Source organism: Peromyscus californicus, unplaced genomic scaffold (assembly GCF_007827085.1).
Source record: "Peromyscus californicus insignis strain IS unplaced genomic scaffold, ASM782708v3 Scaffold_5__1_contigs__length_169319896, whole genome shotgun sequence".
In the NCBI taxonomy this organism is placed as follows: domain Eukaryota; kingdom Metazoa; phylum Chordata; class Mammalia; order Rodentia; family Cricetidae; genus Peromyscus; species Peromyscus californicus.
In genome coordinates, this window is record NW_026294573.1 from 136,205,753 (window position 1) to 136,222,652 (window position 16,900).

General features: G+C 38.8%; 1 long non-coding RNA gene and 1 pseudogene across 1 annotated transcript; both read right to left on the minus strand.

The window, feature by feature from the left end:
• Window positions 1-597: 597 nt before the first annotated feature.
• Window positions 598-9,623, minus strand: LOC128096169 (uncharacterized). The gene is made up of 3 exons (XR_008213551.1): window positions 8,816-9,623; window positions 8,291-8,430; window positions 598-1,236 (listed from the first exon to the last, which is right to left on the minus strand). It is a non-coding gene; the product is annotated as an uncharacterized LOC128096169 (long non-coding RNA).
• Window positions 9,624-12,321: 2,698 nt separating this feature from the next.
• LOC128096168 (TGF-beta receptor type-1-like) lies at window positions 12,322-15,884 on the minus strand (annotated as a pseudogene).
• Between the last annotated feature and the right edge of the window lie 1,016 nt (window positions 15,885-16,900).

Consider the following 16,900-nt stretch of genomic DNA (forward strand, 5'->3'; position numbering starts at 1 on the left):
GTGATCAGTGGGGGAGGTCCCAGCCCATGGTGGGTGGTGCCATGCCAGGACTACTGGTCCTGGGTTCTACAAGATGGTGGGCTGATCAAGTCATTGGAAGCAAGTCAGTAAGCAGCTCCCCTCCATGACTTCTGCATCAGCTCCTGCCTCCAGGATCCAGCCCTGTTTTAGCTCCTGTCCTGACTTACTTCACTGATGAATAGCAATGTGGATGCATAAGTCAAATAAACCCTTTCCTCCCTAACTTGCTTTTTGTTTGTGGTGTTTTGCTGCAGCAATACAAACCCTAATTAAGACAATGCCTCAAGGAAAACCTATGCCATGGTTCTCATTTCATAATTTGCAGAACTCCTAAGGAACGTATAAGGTCAAAACTATTTTGTAATGCATATTTTCCCTATTCACTGTGCTGACATTTGCACTAATATTTTAAGGAAGCAAACCTGATATATAAAGTCTCTGGCATCTTATCATAAATCAGGACAATGGCAATTAGTTCTTTACCACGACTCTAAATATTTAATGCTAATATCACATAAAAGTCCTTGATGGAAAGAAAAAATGACTCCATTTCTGGATCTGAAGTACATCTTTTAATTTACTGCGAATCAAAGAATAAATGTAAGGCATATTCACTGAACAATGAAACTCCACAGAGACTCACAAAGAAAGGCATCTATAATCATTTGGGTTGCAAGATGAACAAGCCATTTATCTTCATGTGCACATTTTCTGCTTGAGACAATGACTGACTAACAAACCATAAGTGTTTAGACTTGAATATTTGTCACACATTTCCTCTGAAATGAACAGAGTAGTCCTGTCACTTCAAAGAAAGGCACAATTCAATGTTTATTGCAAATGATAAAACATGAACTTTCAAATGAGCATTAGTAATTTGAAACACTTTATAAAGACCAGTATAAATGTAACAGCTTCATAACAAAGAGGCTTTTAATATAATCTGTGGTATTAAGGAGCAAATACTATACTGTAAAATAAAATGTAACAATATTTGGGATATTTGTGTTACTCAGTGAACCAGTATCTTGCCAATATCTTATGCATGATATTACCATATTGCCCCAGCTGTTTTCTCACTGATGTAACAGAATGCATGAAATGGTAATTTATAGAGGTCAGGGGCATGTTGATTTCTGATTCTGGAGGCTGGGAAGTTCATGAACAGAGCACCAGCACTTTCTTGGCTTCTTCTGAGTGTTTCCTTGATGAAAGCTGAAAGTTAAATCAGGTACACATAAAAGAGACAAAACTTAAGGTCACTTCCCTTTGTAGGACTTCCTTCTGATGGCAACTATCCAGTAATAAAATAGTCAGAACTCACTTGAGGAAGGCAGGAATACTCCAAAGACAAATCTCCTTAGGACCTAAACAATTCTTATGAGGTTCTAGCCCCTACACATGCAATTTGAGAATGCCTTCTCAAACCATATCACCCAAAATGTTCATTAAAAGACTTACTCAAAGTGCAATGGATTTTAATTAAAGAATACAAAAAGTTATTGGAATGATATCAGTGTGGCAGTATAAATCATATATAAGCTATCATCACCTGCCTGGTTTTCTGTCATGTCACAGAAGGTCTGTGGTTATCTTGAAATGATTATGATGTATTCCTTCATTTTCAAATTCTGCTTGAGACTGGACTTTTTTCATATACTTCATTTATTTATTTATTTTTCTGTTTTTAGACATAGTACCACTTTTAGCTCTGACTGGCCTGGATCTCACTATTTAAAGCGGGTTGGCCTTAACGTCCTGGCAATCTCCCTGTCTCAGCCCTCAAATGTTGGGATTATGAGTACTAACCACTACAACAGGTTTTCTTCATACATTTCAGCTAAATAATAAACCTGTATCTATAACTCACAATAATTTAAAAGGTGAATAACTCAAAGTAACTCATATACATATATATATATATATATGTATATCTGTTCCTCTCTATAGTTCCACTCATTAAGAAACTATAAAATTATAAAGTAATACTCCCCTTTTTCTAACTCTTTTATTTAAAAAAATTAAATTGTGTTTCATAAAATGTCATTTACAATTAATGTGTTTATTGTTAACACCCAAAACAAATTAGTGTTTTCTTTTAAATCCATCATCAGTTTTGCTTATAAATTGATAAGCATAAGTAGATGTGTTCCAGATGGGCAAGGCACACAGAGGCCTTAATAATCTTAAAAACAATAAAGCAAAAAGAAGAAGAAGAAGGAATCATTGACCTTAATAAGATATAGAATTTGTATTTTGCCATCTAGAACAAAGAAAAATTGCAATTATGGACAAAAGAAACAGAATGCAATAGAAGCAAAAATAATAAATATTTAAGATAATTTTTCTAGTATTTAGCTGGTTCCTTCCACCTAAGATGAATTTTTCAATATAAGTCATGTGAAAATAATCATTTTAAGATTCGCTTTTGCTTAGAAGCAGCATTCTGTCACAAAATTTCACTTATTAAAATACACTGAATAACTGTCACACTCTAGGGAGACAAATTATCAGATGTGGCTTAAGCTGTGTATAACAGAGTGCTCACAGCCTCGGATCCATTATTCTTTGTTTTCTTCTTTCTCTGGCAGTCTTAGGAACTGAACCCAGGACCTTGCTTCCCACAATTGAACTACAGCCTCAGCCTTTGCATTTGAGGGACAAGGTTTTACAGCAAAGCCCAAGCAGGCCTCGAACATGTGATTCCCCTGGATCTACTCCAACAATGCTGGATTCCAGGCCGGTCCTCCACATTCCCTCCATTATCCGTTTTGTAGTTAAATGAGTTTTAAAGAACACGAGTCTGATTTTGTCCCTGCCAATCAAACCAAAGCGTTGATGCATTATCTATCCACCCAGAGCTGATGTGAAGGGAATGACCCCTGCAGTGTGTGTGTGGTTCTCATCATCTCACTTTCCATTTTGTGTTCTATTCTTGTATTCTCTCAATAATCCACACTCTTAGGGAGGATTCTTTTTCTATTTGTTTGTTTCTTTTGTTTTGTCTTGTTTTGTATCAAATCTTCTGAGTTTCAACCCAATATTTAAGTACATAGACTTTGAAAAAGATTTTATTTTTACTTCTGTGTATGTGTATGTGTCTCTGCGTATGACTTTGTGCGTGTGTCTAGTACCCATGGAGGCCAGAATAGGGTGTCAAATTCCCTGGAGCTGGAGTTCTAGACATTGTGAGACACGTGATGCGGGTACCATGACCTGAACATGGGTCTTCTAAAGGATGATCAAGTGCTCTTAGCTGCTGAGCCATCTCTGCAGCCTTCAGTTTTACTGATTTTATATTTATCGTATACTGTGTTTTTTCTACTAATGTACAATACATGATGAGATCTTATTATAATTTACAATGTAAAAGACTGAGACAAGTAAGACCTTCAAGGTCATTGGGAGGAAAGGATTAGCATTTAAATTCCAGTCTTCTGATCTAAGGTTTCTGATAACTCAGTGCACTAATGTGGTCAGAGAGATGCCCATATGCATCTAGGATCTAAAGCTCCATGACCCATCTGTTCAGAACTTTGAGAAACATATTACATCTGTCTTCAGTGTTTTACATCACCCATTCATTGCACTAGCTCACCAGAAATATGGTCCTCGTACCCAACCTAGCTTTCTAGTCCTGTTCCACGTGAAGGGCACTGTCATGTCATTCAGCATGAATTCTAATCTCTAGAAAAAGCACCCTACTTAAAAAAAAACCCATATGTTACATTATAATCTATTTTACTTTGAATTTCCTCAACCTAAACTAAAAGTGTTACATTTCTTGATGTTTGTTTGGTCACGGTCTGGTGCTAATCAGCCTTTGGAGGATGTCCATAGAGACCAACATCGTTTGTAGCTCAGGCACTTCCAGAGCTCTTGTCGCTTACCACACTCTATGAAAACGCTTGGAAAGTTATAACTCTGAAATGAATAATGTAGACTTACTTGCTGACTTTTTTAACGATTGACTCTTTTTACTTTATATGCTATGTTATTCAAACCAGGTGATGTTATTCATTATTCAAATCATATAACATGCATCATTTTTAATAAAAATTATAAAAATAGCTGGGAAGTGGTGGTGCATGCCTTTAATTACAGTATTTGGGATGCAGAGGCAGGCAGATCTCTGTGAGCTTGAGGCCAGCCTGATCTACAAAGGGAGCTCCAGGAAAGCCAGGACAACATAAATAAACCCTGTCTCAAAATACAACAAAAATAAAAAAATTAATAAGAGATTGATGTAGAATTACATCTCATGCCTACTATTTCCTCATTTTAGTTTAACCTCATCAGAATAGAATAATTGTTCTTGTGACTTACTATTGTAAATATTTTCTTGAGTTCATTTATATATTACTTTTATGTATACTTTGGATTCTTCAAAAGAGGGTGAATGATTTAGTTCCCCTGCAAAACTGAAATACTTATTCTCTTTTCTTCATATCTCATAAAGCTGAGCTACAATCTGATATAATAGAAGCACAGTGATCAACATATAAACAGTAACCTTGAGTTCAGTAAAAGATAAAAAGTCATAAAAAATATGATGTAATTTATTTTGTTTTGTAGATAAATGATGATGGTGATGGCGATACACTGAATTTATAGTTCTTGGAAATCACCATGTTTAATTATTACAGTGTTTTTATTCACCTGAGTTGTTGAATGTTTGGTATATGGTTCCCATCAATCAGTGTTTGTGCTTTAGAAATTGGTTTAATCACCAACTTCCTGAAATAATAGATTTTTTTTTTCAGAGAAGTCTGACTGCTCCTACTAGTTTGGGTGTTACTTATGAGAATTAAGTGTGTAAGAAAATGAAGCCGGGCGGTGGTGGCACACGCCTTTAGTCCCAGCACTCGGGATCCAGGTGGATCTCTGTGAGTTCGAGGCCAGCCTGGTCTCCAAAGCGAGTTCCAGGAAAGGCGCAAAACTACACAGAGAAACCTTGTCTCGAAAAACCAAAAAAAAAAAAAAAAAAAAAAAAAGAAAATGAGATAAAAAGATGGTCTGTTTGTATTCATATTACAATTAGGGTATGGTGATAGCTATCCCAAGATAACCCAAGAAACATTTAAAGTACAAGATAATCATTAGAGTTGTAAAAGAAACACCAGTGTGTCTGAGAGCATCCTCCTCTGGAAAATATAAGTGCCTGATGAATTCTGACTTTGAGGTGCTTATATCCTTCCCATCTCTTAGGAAAAAGGAAATGCTGAAGAAGATAATTTTCAGAAACAGGGTGGAAATGTAAAGAACCATGAGCATGTGTTTATGCTACACTCACACTGGTAAAGAAGGCTGCTGTATGTACATCAAATCACACATCTCTGTAGATGAATTTCTAAATGGTCTTATTAAATAAAAAACACAGAGAGATCAGGGAAATGCGGAAAGCCACCAGTCAACCTTACCTTATCAACTCTGCAGCTTCCAAATGTGAGTTACTTCCTGTCTACCCACGTCTATATGCCTTGCTGTTCTGCCATCTGATTTGCTCTCTGTCCAGCTACATCACTTTCTCTTCCTGCACAGCTCTGTCACTTTCTGTCTGTCTGTACAGACCTCCAGACCTCCATGGTTTACTAGTATTGCAATTAAGGTGTGTGCCACCACACCTGGCTCTCTTTCTAGTGTGGCCTTGACCACATGGAGATCCTGCCTGCTAAATGATAGGATTAAGGGTGTGTGCTACCACTGCCTGACTTATTTGTTTACTTTTAATGGCTGGCCTTTACCCTCTAATCTCCAGGCAAGCTTTATTTATTAAAGAACAAATAAAATATCACCACATTTCAGCACAAATAAAATATCACCACACATCTCATATTTATCTTTTTCTTCACTTCAAGTGCCTGTGACTATTTAGTAGTTCAAATACTCTGGCTTTCTGAAAAGTCACCTTCTCATCACCTTCTCCCAGTTCTCCTTTCAGGCTTAAGCTACTGTGAAGGACAGGAGGTAAGAAAACCAGCATTTTCTTATCAGCTCTCTGCCATTTGAAGTGAAGGACTCATCTCTTGCAGACTCCAAGTGAGCAGAAAAACAATAGTCCTAAATAGTCTCCTGCTCACATACCAGCTCCTGTTGACAGTTATCCTAAAACAAATGCCTGCAGAATAAACATTGGAATAGGCACTCGGCCATCCAAGACCATGCTAAAGCACTGGTTCTCAGTTGGAATAAAGATTGTATCTGTTAAATTTGTAGTGCATATTCACAAATTATATACATTTTTTCAGGCTAATAGTTTTATTTTTGGCTAGATTTATTGGCTAAGCAGCATGTAGAGTCACAGAGAAGCTATAAAAATAATTTGCCTAAGGAACTGTCTGTTTAAAATTCTATCAGTGCAGCTCCATGCTTGCCATGAATCAGAATGAGTCTCACAGCTTCTGGTCATGTGTTCATGAGGCATGAATAATGAGTGCTAGGTTCTGAATCTGCTGCTACTTCATCTCTGGTTTGCAGAGGCTGGAACTTGGAGAGCATAGCAAATAAAAAGTGAGGCTGATTCTCGATTGACTTTGTGGATAGATGGAGTGGAGCACTTGGATGACCTGGTTTGTGGGATCTAAGGATGCCCTGACAGAAAACATCCTTTTGAATACATAATTCATAGTCTGAACTCCTATCATACAGTAGACAAGTCTCCTCATGAATCCTTCTCACTGGAAAGTGGATATGTTTATATGGTTTTTAATTTTTTATTTACTATTTCTCTCTCTTTCTCCCTCCCCCCCTCTCTCCCTTCCCCTCTCTCTCTTCCCTCCCCCTCTACTCCCTCTCTCCTTCTTTTCTTTTTCCTCCTTCTCCCCTCCCTTTTTCCTCTCTCTCATCCTTCTCTCCCTTTTCTCTCTCTCCTCCCTCTCTTTCTTTCTCTCTACCCTCTTTATTCCTTCTTTTCCCCTCCTCACATCTTTGTCTTAGCTACTATCAAGGTTAGGGCTATTTTGTTATGATGAAAAAACATGAACAAAAGCAAGTTCGGAGAGGAATATTTGGCTTCTGCTTCCACATCATAGTCCATCATTGAAGGAAGTCAGGACAAGAACTCAACCAGGGAAAGAACCTAGAGGCAGGAACTGATGAAGAAGCCATGGAGGAGTGCTGCTTACTGGCTTGTTCAGCCTGCCTTTTTATAGAACCCAGGACTATCAGCACAGGTATAGCCACATCTATAATGAACTGGGCCCTCCCACATTGATCAATAATTAAGAAAGTGCCCTACAGGATTGCTTACAGCCTGATCTTATGGAGTCAGTTTCTCTATTGAGGCTCCCTCTTCTCCAGTAACTTCAGCTGCTGTCAAGTTGACATAACAATAGCCAACACAGTATGTGTATTGTTCACATGGGTGCACACACTTATGCAGAGGTGGGATTGCATCAGATATCTTTCTCAGTCATTTCTCTGCCTTTTATTTAAGACAGGGACTCTATTTGAGCCTGGAGTTTATTGATTTTAGTTGGCTGGATGCTAGCGAACTATTCAGGATCCACATGTCTCTGCCTTTCCCGCAACAGGATTACAGATATGCACTGCCCATGCCTAGCTTTTTACATGACTGCTGGGGATATAATACATAAGAGAAAAATCTTAGGGTCACAGCCTTAGACAAAGCACTGTCAGCAATTAAGGAACGCTAAGCCTGGGATTAAATAACCTTCCATAGGGAAGAGCCCCCTCAATTTGTTTACCAATACCAAGTGGTCATCCCTGGAGTCATATTCATATAAGTAACATTATATGAATTGAGCAGATTGTATTTATATAGGAATACACACACAGCAGTTAAAGAAAAAGGTCATGGATTTGAAAGAGAGAAATTGGGTTTCATGGGAGAAGTTAGGAGTAGGGAAAGGAAGGGGAAATTATGTAACTATATTTTAATTTTAAAAAAAAACAATAGATGATGTTACAGTACTTTTTTATAAGTGATATCTTTACTTACTAAAAATATGCAAAAATGGACAACCTCTCTGTTACAGAATGCCCTCTGAGGATAACTGTTATTCCTTTCATTATCAGAGTAGCTGTGACTACTTGCTGAAAACTATCAAGATCAGGCTTGTTAATCTTCCCTCATAGAAGAGGGGAGGGAGAGGCTTCATAATACCTCAACAGAGATTTCGACCCCTCCTGCCACATCTTGCTCCTAGCTATTTATGATTCTCCCCAAACTGCACATGGTCTTGTGGTCCCAGGAGGTAGTATGGTATATACAATGTGGAATATTAGCTAAAGGGAAGACTCCACTTACATAGCCTTAGAGAAGTTGTCATCCATTCTGCAGTAAGACTTTTCTTTGGTGTAGCTGTTTGGGGGTCGCCCATGTTCCTGTAAATAATCACTCTGTAGACTGAAGTTTCTCAGTCCTGCCTTGTCCCACGTAGGTAGCAGCTGTTTTTATAAAATAATAAAATAATCACTCAGAGGCTTAATATTAATTATAAACTGTTTGCTCTATGGCTCAGGCTTATTGCTAGCTAACTATCACATCTTAAAGTAACCCATTTCTGTTGATCTATTTATCACCATGTGTCTTGCGGCTTTACCTGTGTTCTATTGCATCTTGCTCCTCTGGCAGTTAACAGGGTCTCTGTCAACTTGACCTTTCTTCTCCCTGTATGTCTCTTGGATTTCCTGTCTGAGTATAACCTGTGTTACCATAGGTCAAAGCAGCTTCTTTATTAACTAATAGTAGCAACACATAATCACATCATACAGAAAGACCATCCAACAGCATCACTCTCCCATGCTCTGTAAGTAAGTTAAGTAAACTCACTGTTTCGCTGATGTTAGGATGGACTTCAGTGGCCTCATAGTATTGTTGGTCACTGGTGCCTTATCTGGTATGACTCTCCAGAAAAAAAGTTCACACAATGTTCCCTAAAGGAAAATGTTCCACCAGAGATAAGTAACTTTATAAAGTAAGTAATACTTGAAGTCATGACTTAATTTCTCATCACTCCAGGTACAGAAATTTTCAAACTTTCTGGATAAAGCAGTCTAATCATTCATCTTGTCAGTCATTCAACAGTCCAGAAATCTGTTAGCTGCTCAAAGTCTCCTTCCAGGTCTCATGTTGCATAATTATTTCTGGTTGTTTCATGTATTTGCCTGTTTTCCTAGTCTGAGACCTCATCTTTTCTCAATTTTCCTCTCTGCTGGTTTGTTACAAAAGCTGTTTAATCTTCTCTCCATGTTCCTCACAGAAGAACTTCTCTCACATCAGTTCCCAGGAGTTTACAAGGTACATGAACATGTCCAGCACACTGTATGTTTAGTTGGAACATGTCTTGTGTCTCTACTATCACATATTTATTGAATCCTTACACTAATCCATGCATAAAATTCTGTTCACAAAAATAAGCTGGATTTTATTAATACATGACTTTCAATTTCTTCTTCACAGTTTTTTATCATATCTTAATTTTTCATTGTGATAAAATAATATCTTTCTAATAATAAAGTTAAGAGAACTCTCTTATGTTAAAAATATTACAGGCAAATCATTACTTCAGTCACATTCTTACTTATTTAGAGACCATATGTGAAAAGATGTACAGACTTGAGTGATAAGATCAAAAGGTAGATTATTGAATCTACTTTTTTTTAATTTATTTTAATTTTTTTTGCAATACAATTCAGTTCTACATATCAGCCACAGATTCCCTTGTTCTCCCCCCTCCAGTCCCCCTCACCTTCCCCCCAACCCCCCCCCCCATTCCCATCTCCTCCAGGGCAAAGCCTTCCCCACAGACTGAGGTCAACCTGGTAGACTCAGTCCAGGTAGGTCTAGTCCCCTCCTCCCAGGCCGAGCCAAACAATCCTGCATAGGCCCCAGGTTTCAAACAGCCAACTCATGCAATGAGCACAAGATCTGGTCCCACTGCCTGGATGCCTCCCAAACAGATCAAGCCAATCAACTGTCTCACCCATTCAGAGGGCCTGATCCAGTGGGGACCCCTCAGCCATTGGTTCATAGTTCATGTGTTTCCATTCATTTGGCTATTTGTCCCTGTGCTTTATCCAACCTTGGTCTCAACAATTCTCGCTCATATGAACCCTCCTCATTCTCGCTAATTGGACTCCCAGAGATCCACCCGGGGCCTAGTCATGGATCTCTGCATCCAGATCCCTCAGTAGTTGGATGAGGTTTCTAGCACAACAATTAGGGTGTTTGGCCATCCCATCACCAGAGTAGGTCAGTTCGGGCTGTCTCTCGACCATTGCCAGCAGTCTGTTGTGTGGGTATCTTTGTGGATTTCTGTGGGCCTCTCTAGGACTTTGCTTCTTCCTATTCTCATGTGGTCTTCATTTACCATGGTCTCCTATTCCTTGTTCTCCCTCTGTTGTTGATCCAGCTGGGATCTCCCGCTCCCCTAAGCTCTCTTTCTCTCAACCCTAGCCTTTCATTACCCCCACTCATGTCTAGGCTGTTCATGTAGATCTCATTCCATTTCTCTGTCATTGGGCGATCCCTGTGTCTTTCTTGGGGTCCTGTTTTCCAGGTAGCCTCCCTGGTGATGTGAGTAGCAGACAAGTCATCCTTGTTTCATGTCTAGTATCCTGCTATGAGTGAGTACATACCATGTTTGTCTTTCTGAGTCTGGGTTACCTCACTCAGGATGATTTTTTCTAGATCCATCCATTTGTCTGCAAACCTCATGATGCCATTGTTTTTCTCTGCTGAGTAGTATTCCATTGTGTATATGTACCACATTTTGTTTATCCATTCTTCAGTTTGAAGGGCATCTGGGTTGTTTCCATGTTCTGGCTATTACAAACAATGCTGATATGAACATAGCTGAACAAGTGCTCTTATGGTGTGGTTGAGCATTTCTTGGGTATATGCCCAAGAGTGGTATAGCTGGATCTTGGGGGAGATGGATTCCCAATTTTCTAAGAAAGCGCCATATTGATTTCCAAAGTGGTTGTACAAGCTTGCATTCCCACCAGCAGTGGAGGAGAGTTCTCCTAGCTCCACATCCTCTCCAGCATAAGGTGTCTTCAGTGTTTTTGATCTTAGCCATTCTGACAGGCATAAGGTGGTATCTCAGAGTTGTTTTGATTTGCATTTCCCTGATGATTAGGGATGTTGAGCAATTCCTTAAATGTCTTTCGGCCATTTGAGTTTCCTCTGTTGAGAATTCTCTGTTTAGTTCTATAGCCCATTTCTTAATTGGACTGTTGGGCATTTTGATGTCTAATTTCTTGAATTCCTTATATATTCTGGATATCAGTCCTCTGTCAGATGTGGGGTTGGTGAAGATCTTTTCCCGTTTGGTAGGCTGTCGCTTTGCCTTGTTGATCGTATCCTTTGCTCTACAAAAGCTTCTCAGTTTCAAGAGGTCCCATTGATTGATTGTTTCTCTCAGAGTCTGTGCTACTGGTGTTTTATTTAGGAAGTAGTCTCCTATGCCAATGCGTTCAAGACTACTTCCTACTTTCTCTTCTAGCAGGTTCAGAGTAGCTGGATTTATGTTGAGGTCCTTGATCCACTTGGACTTAAGTTTTGTGCACGGTGATAGATATGGATCTATTTGCAGCCTTCTACATGTTGATATCCAGTTTTGCCAGCACCATTTGTTGAAGATGCTTTCTTTTTTCCATTGTGCACTTTTGGCTTCTTTGTCAAAAATTATATGTTCATAGGTGTGCGGATTAATGTCAGGGTCTTCAATTCGATTCCATTGGTCCACATGTTAGTTTTTATGCCAGTACCAAGCTGTTTTTATTACTGTGGCTCTATAGTAGAGCTTGAAGTCAGGGATCGTGATGCCTCCAGAAGTTGTGTTATTGTACAGGATTGAATCTACTTTTAAAAGGCAACTACGATTTTAAATATTTTACGTTGGATCGAGTTTTTGTATATTGTATACAAATTATGTATATTGATAAAAATTTGAGATTGATTTTAGAAAATACTGTACATATATTTTTAAACTTGTTCAAGGTATTGTACCTATACAGTTCATTTAACAATGTAATGAAAATTGCTAGTCCTTGAAAGTTAGTTTTATCAATCAATTAATTAGGGTATAAAGAAATGAAAGTTAGTAGTTAGTCATTATAATCAAACTTGTACTTATTTTAGTTATGTTTTCAAGGTTAAACAGAAATATATTTTAGATAGGCAGGCCATTTTCAAACAATTCAGAGATCTATAGAATATGCCATTTAAAATGTTTTAACAGCATAGATTATTTTTTTATGACAATGAGACATGTCTGCTCCTGGCAGCACCACCATGATAGGCATTGAAAAAACTCCCAATGGAGCTTACTCTCAATATGGCAAAAGTTAGCCACTGGGCAAAAAAGTACCCTTGCCTTGACTGCTTGACTGTAGGCCAAAAAGGATGCCCTAACATTGCAGAGAAACCTTGGGTGACTGTCCAGGCAACTGGCCGTTTCTGTCATAACTCACATTTTTTGGAATTTGCTTACTTGCACTTCCTGTTTTACTAGGTAATATTTCCTTCTCGGGTCTCAGAGGGAGTTGAAGATTAGATAGTTATAGACATAGTTTTCCTGTTAAGAAATTCAGAACAGAAACTCACTAAGAGGTGTAAGGTATGTAAGTTTGAAAGACATCAAAAGACTGTTTTCAGTTGGTAACACAAGTTGGGATGGAAAATAAATTAGGTGCATTTTGGAATCACTGAAATAGGATAGATAATGGAGTTATTTTCACTGACATTGTCAAAGGCAAATAGATTAGACATTGTTGATATATTTATTGCCTGTATGTATTTCATATAGTTATTGTACTTTTTGTACATAGTTTTTCTTATATTAGTTATGACCTTCTTTTATTATTTTAGACAAAAAAGGGGAAATGTGGTGATATATTGTGTACCCCAATTATTATGTATCATAATAAACTTACCTGGGCCAGATACTAGATTAAACATAGAGGCCAGACAGTGGTGGCATATACCCTTAATCTTATCACTTGGGAGTCAGAGATCCACGTGGATCTCTGTGAGTTCAAGGCTACACTGGGGACAGAGTCAGGCAGTGGTAGCACATGCCTTTAATCCCAGCATTTGAGATCTCATGCTTTTGCTTGGGAATCACATAGCCTTTATGTGGTGATATTTTACTTGTACTGAAATGTGATTTTAATTGTATGTTAATAAATAAAGTTGTCTGGGGGTCAGAGCTATTAGAGCCATAGCAAGTGTGTGGCGGCAGTGGCGCACGCCTTTAAGGACCTGGAGGGCGGTACATTCAGGCAGTGACGAGGCAGTCACATGTTTGGGTTTACAACCAATGAGAAGGCAGAACAGGAAGACTTTAAAGACATACACACAGGAAGTAGGCCCTTTTCGGAGAGCTCTCTTGGCTGAAGAGGATCGCTGAAGCAGGAAGGGTGAGACTCTTAGCTCTGACCTCTTGGCTTTCTTCTCTGAATCGGCTCTGTGTTTCTTATTTAATAAGACGGTTGGTTACATCTACATTTGGCGCCCAACGTGACAAGAATCCATTAAAAACCGCTTAACTTGGCTTGGCGGCAGGTCCGGTTTCCCGCCAGGGCACCTTTAATCCTAGGAAGTGACATGGCTGGATGAAGAATGGTATATAAGGTGTAAGAAGACAGGACCAAAGCAGCGGTTTAACTGAGACCCTCAGGGGTAAGGGCCCAGAGGCTTCCAGTCTGAGGAATCATGGAAACCAAATGAGCTGGAAAATTGGCAAGGTGAGGTTGGCTGTGGCTTGTTCTGTTTCTCTCATCTTTCAGCTTTCAATACCTGGTTCCAGGATTTTTTATTAATAAGACCATTTAGCAATTCACATTACATTTATCCATATTCTCTCTTTTTTCTTTTCAGAGTAGTTTCAATAATCTACCTTTTAACTTATATCTATATCCTCTTTTTTTCTTTTATTTTCAAACAAGAACCTTAAATCTAATCTCCTTTGTTTAGCCTTTTTCCTGACCACTAACAATAACAACTTGTAACCAACCATCCTAAACAGTGACAGTTATCTATAATCCATTGAAAGACCAAAAATCACCCACCCACCTGCCTCTTGGGAATTTGGATGTTGTATTCTTAAAATTAACTTCCTGCTGATTGGGAACAAAAAGCATCTTTAGGAGATCCTGAAAAAAAATTTTAGGTTAATTGTCAAGTCCTGGGAGAGGAGTCTCTGCATAATTTGAAAGTTCAGGGCTTGTCTCAACTCCTTGCTTGAGTAGTCTGTGAGGCTGGATCATCTCAGCTAGCCATCTTGAAATTGTCCTGAGAAGTTTGTAGTCCAAAGCCAGTCTTTTGGGTGGTGTTTGTCAGCTTGGTGGCATTATCATTGTCCTGATGGAATCTTTGTTGTGGGGTTCTCTCATCTTTTTGGAGACTTCAAAGTCACTGTTAAGCATGGTCATGGTTCATTGCATAATCTTTTAGTGCCTACTCTGTTGTTTGGACCAATAGCAACTGTATCTGTTGCAGAATCATGTCTTACAACCAGTCCCAAGTTTGCAATAAAACAGGCTCCATTCTTTACCAAGATATTCTTTGATTTCAAATCTCTGTGAGCAATAACTGGCTTTCCTTGGGTACCAAAAATCCCAATGTGAAGATGAGCAAGACTGCTTGCTGTAGACAGAGTGAGTTTGATCATCCCTTCTACTGTAGCAGTGTATCTATTCAAGTAATCAAAAAGGGATCCATGCTCATGGTAATCCAATACCAGCCACAGCTGAGTCAATGTGCCATTGTCTTTGTTGTCTGCTGCTATAAATTCTAGGATGTTTTCATGGCATAACATCATAGGCTGATAAATCTCTGCCTCTTGGAAGCATGAACATTCTTCCCTAGATGAGAATATCTTCACAGCAACTTCTTCTCCCGATACTTGCCTCACCAAACTTCTCCAAACTGACTTTTGCCAATGTTTTCTTGTAACACGATGGACCTATCAATTGTTCTCTGAACAAGCAGCAGTAAACCCTTCATTCTGGTAGCAGCACTGCACTGCCACCAACACAGTGAGAAGCAGCTGGCAACTTGGAGCAGCAGCTGCCACCTTCATAGTCCCACTGCGACCATTTGTGGCATGGCACTGGCAGTAGCTTCTCCTCAGCAAGCCTCCCAGGCTGACCTTGCTCAAACTCAGGATCTTCCTGCCCCTGCCTCCTTCAGCAAATCCTATCAGTATGCACCACCACAACTGGCCCCATGCAGCTCAGGCCTGAGCTAGGGACTGCAAGGCCACAGGCTTTTTCTTGAATTTATGCCACAATTGTTGGGCACCAAATGTAACATGATTCTTAAAAGGTCTTATAACTAAAGAAACCCAGAGCCAGATATTGGGGTGAAAGCTAAAAGATCAGAGAAATAGACCAAGCCACAACCAACCTCACCTTGCCAACTCCTCATCTGATCTTGTTTCCTCAGACTGAAAGCTTCTGAGTCCTTACCCCTGAGAGTCTCAGTTACACTGCTGCTTAGCTCCTGTCTTATTATGCCTTATATACGGTTCTCTACCCAGCCACGTCACTTCCTGGGATTAAAGGCATGTGTGCTTCCCAAGCAAAGGCATGAGATCTCAAGTGCTGGGATTAATGGCATGTGCTACCACTGTCTGGCTCTGTTTCTAGGATGGCCTTGAACTTACAGAGATCCAGATGGATCTCTGCCTCCCAAGTGATAGGATTAAGGGTATATGCCACCACTGTCTGGCCTCTATGTCTAATCTAGTATCTGGCTCTGAACTCTGATCCCCAGCTAAGTTTATTAGGGTACAAAATATATTGGGTACACAATACATCACCACACTTGAGCTATTATTGATGCCAGACAGAAAGGCTTAGTCACTGAGAGAATACTGTATCATCTAATTTAGTTTCATTCCATGTTTACAATTTACTAGGTCAAACGTTGAAGCCTATGAAGTTCAAAAAGTGATAAAGGATATATATATATATGTGTGTGTGTGTGTTTGTGTGTGTGTGTGTGTGTGTGTGTATTCAAAAGCATTTAATTACAGATAATTCCTCATTTCTACCTTTTATTTGCATGACTTCAAATATTAAAACATAAATTAAGAGACAAGAATTTTTTATTTGATCAGACAGACTAAAGTCCTGGCAGGACATCTTGTGTCTCAGCAAACTTCATTTTAGAAGCTCTATGAAGGGCCTCTATTAAGAAGTCAGAATTTGTCCAGCTCTACCTTAATTTTAACACTTTTCATTGCCTTGAATGTCATTATCCACCCTGACTGAACAGTGTACTTCTAATAAACTATAAATCCAGACTACATTTGACAAGGGCCATTCACATCAGAAAAGGTGAAAAGCCTCAGCATGTGTGACTTTTTAAGGTATGAGAAGTACAGTTCAATATTCATGGTTTGTTTGATCTTTCCTGAAAGACAAATTTCAGTTTGCTCAATGTCCTAGTTCTAAATACTAGTTATATTTCTAAATGAGCCACAGTATGTAAAGGTGGAAGATGGATGAGTGCCAAATCAGGGACATGCTATTCAAGGCCACTTGAAAGGGCTTGTAAGCTTTGTAGACAAATGGCAAGAAGATAGGTAAGTACATTCACTAAAAGATTTTTAATGGCATATCAATTGGTTGCAATATATATGTACAGATACATATATAGAGCCTAGTTGTGATTCTATGTAGATAAATGAAAAATTACCAACCCACTAAGAAGCTTAGAATATTGACTGTATATTAGATGGCATTAAAGTACTAACATTATCTATCTATTTATGATATTTGTGTGAGTATGCTTTTAAATTATTTCTCTTTTATAAACATATGCCCAAAATTTGAAAATAAAAGTATATGTTATATTTGTGGGGAGGGTCCATAGGTAAAACAATGTTGGTTCCCAATGGAC